Here is a 3,348-nt window from a genome sequence, read left to right as displayed (position 1 = left end):
GTCTACAACATTCTTTCATCATTCTGTCCCTGATATTTTTACACTATCAAGACATAAGATAACCAGTTTGATTTACAGCAAGAGAAGTTATCCACCTGGCTTCCTTGGAAGCAGAGCATGATCAATAGATATTACTTCTGGTTGCTAACTACATGTAATGGTTTCTGTACTACTTATCACATTCTATTTAGTATTTTAAAAAGAATGCTGGTTAAACTCAAAGCTCATTCCTAGAAGTTTATGTTAAGTATTTCACAAGTTTTATTCCCTTAATTGTTAAGATAACATTTGCTATAATGCTAATGTTATTACCATTTTAGTGTTGGGAAGAATTGTAATTAAAGGCAGCAAGTGCATGACCTAAAGACACACACAGTGAGGAAGGAAATGAGTCAAAGTTTCCAAAAGTCTTTCAGCAATACACAAAAGGTAGATAAAATCTCTCCATTCTATGACACTCTCAATTCAATATTCATATTGCCCATGGTGATTGTTTTCTGTCACATTTGTCTTCAACAATGATTGTGTTGGTGACATTGGGTTATCATGCTCAGAGCTGAGCTTATACATTGAGGTCCAAAGAGAGGCAAATTACTTCTGTCCCACAATTCCAGTATCCTTTTTAAAAAGTACTAAAACTTTTAAATATCATCATCTACTTCCTTATAAGTAACCAAAAATTTAAAAAATCATAAATAATCACTCCAAAATGCTTTAAAATTGGAGATGCTAAAACATGCCCCTCTGAAGTAAATTTTCTTCTACTTTTAACGTTATTCTGAAAGTCTTTGCTGGTTTGTCAGACCTGTAATCCTAACTACTTGGGATATCTACTCAGGAGCCTGAGATCTGTGGATAACAGTTGAAACCCAATCAGGGCAAATGAAATTTATGAGATTATTTTTCAAAAATTTTAATGAACTAGCAAAGGGCCAAGAATGGAGATGTAGCTCATTTAGTAGCACACCAGTCTAGAGAGAAAAGGCCTTGCAAGACTTGAAGCCCTGATTTGAAACTCTGAGCAGCCCAACACACATGCAAGTGCTTAAGCACATGCGTGTGTTCACAAACATATTTATTCAAATTACCTTCATATCGGAGTTTTGCATGAATTTCTTTGCTAATGAAATTATATGAGTAAAATAAAGGAAATAAACTCTTCCATCTCAGAACATTTTTATACATTTTTATTGTAAAAATATTGTACAGAGGGGTAACAATTACATGAGCAAGGTAATGAGTACATTTCCTAACAAGCATTGTTACCTCCTCCTTTATTGTTCCCCTACCATCCCTTCCCTCCCACCTCCACAAGTCCATTAACCCCCTCCATTTCCCGGGGTCAATTGTAAAGTTCACTTTACAACATAGTGTATTGTGCATCTCATTGTTACATGGGTCAACCTGTATCCCTAGTTAAGCATTTTGGTTTTTTTTGTCCTTCCTCTCAAAAAATTAGAGGAGAGTATAAACAAGATGTAGGCACACCAACTTCAAATACAGTGAAAACAGGTGTTATAGCATGGGGGAGGAACATATAAAGAAACAAAAAAAAAACACACTGCACGTCATAAGTATGTAAGAAAAAATAGCAAGAAAAAAAAAACCACTTGTGTCCCTAACTTGGGGTTCATTTCCCTTAACACAATCTTATCTGGTCATATACACATAACTTTTGACCTTTTCTGCTTATCCCAGACATATATTAGTTATTGAAATTTAGAGAAACCATGGGACCTACATTTCTTTGGACTTGGCTTACTTCACTTAATAATTTTTTTCCAAGTCTTTCCATTTCCTAACAAATTGGGCGATGGAATGCTTCAGAAATTTGCCTGTCATCCTTGCACAGGGGCCAGCTAATCTCTGTATCATTCCAATATTAGTGTATGTGATGCTGAATTGAGCAAAGAACATTTTTTATATATAAATTGTAATTGATTTTCTTAGACTAGACAATGCAACAAAACGTAAGTTCAAAAGAATTGTCATGAAATTTTAGAACCATGTACTTCTTACATAAGTACACATTTAAGAAAAAATCAAGATTGACATGTCAAAAACAAAATAATTCCAGATATTTGTTGTTCAAGAGATGTGTAGGAGGAGGAATTCAATTATTCTATACAAGGGACCTGTCATAATGAACACTGCAGCAAGTGTTAAGGTTTGTTAAAATATTTAATGTTTTAAATATATTTAATTTTGGGAATTTGCTTATATATGCCAAAACTGGGACTGTTTGGCAGGTCATAATACTTTTCTATAAAGTATTTAAGATTTATGGTAGCACATAACTATTACTAAGTATGTACATTTCAGAGTTTATTGAAACCTTACTAATGAGAAGTTGCAAAGTCTTTGTCTAAAGGAGCAGAATAAAGAGTTGACTATGTTATCTACACAGTTTCTGTTAAAACTGTAGGCCTTCCTTACTTTATATGTTAGTGAGGAACAAATGATGATATAAGCCAGATACAAATTATGAGATGAACTATAAATGGTAATCTTAGTGGGTGATTTAAACACTACTCATAGCCTATAAAATTCTTGTTGAACGTAATAATCTTAGCCAGTGTTAAATGTAAAGAAATATGACAATAATAAAATCTAATTTGTAGTACACTTCAAAAACTGAAAAAATGATAATTGTTTTATTTTTTATTTTATTAATCATTATTATTTAATTATTGGTTTTCTTTATTTGTAGCATTGTTTTTCTTGTAATATAATACAACTTTTTGTAAGTTGTCATTAGGAGGTACTTTGAGAAGGGTATTGGGATGGCCACACCATTTTTTATAGGTGCATGTGAATTTATAAAGAGGGAAATTAAGAACAAAATATGTATTTAAAAAATGATCAAGTAGAGTCTGATTCAGGAGTGTTGATACATGTCCACACGTAAAATATTAGCCCTAGGCTGAAGCAGAGTTATTACAATGTTGAAGCCAGAAAAGTCAGAGACTTTGTTTTGTTTTGTTTTGTTTTGTTTTTATTTTTATTTTGTTGGACATGGGGCTTGAACTCTGGGGCCTGGGTGCTGTCCCTCAGCTCAAGGCTAGTGATACCACTTGAGCCACATCAGCACTTCCAACTTTTTCTGCTTACGTGATGCTGCGAAAAAAAACCCAAGGCCTCATGCATGCAAGGCAGGCACTCTACCATTGAGCCACCTTCCCAGTACCTGAGAGACTGGATTTTAAAAATCATCTAAACAACATTTGCTTTCTGCTTTGGGTTATATTATGAAATATATGAGTATCTTGTTATGTTTTTGTGCATTGTCATACTTCTAAATTTATACTAACTTCACCCACTTTATCCTTGTCAAAGTCATGAAATATC

The 3,348-nt window shown here is 33.5% G+C and overlaps 1 non-coding gene across 1 annotated transcript; it reads right to left on the bottom strand.

Annotated features, from left to right (window-relative positions):
• Nucleotides 1-1,801: 1,801 nt before the first annotated feature.
• Nucleotides 1,802-1,910, bottom strand: LOC122099215. The gene has a single exon (XR_006145875.1). It is a non-coding gene; the product is annotated as a U6 spliceosomal RNA (small nuclear RNA).
• Between the last annotated feature and the right edge of the window lie 1,438 nt (nucleotides 1,911-3,348).

This window comes from Dipodomys spectabilis, unplaced genomic scaffold, assembly GCF_019054845.1.
Source record: "Dipodomys spectabilis isolate Male_0828 unplaced genomic scaffold, ASM1905484v1 ptg000505l, whole genome shotgun sequence".
In the NCBI taxonomy this organism is placed as follows: domain Eukaryota; kingdom Metazoa; phylum Chordata; class Mammalia; order Rodentia; family Heteromyidae; genus Dipodomys; species Dipodomys spectabilis.
This window is presented reverse-complemented; position numbering and strand designations above follow the sequence as displayed.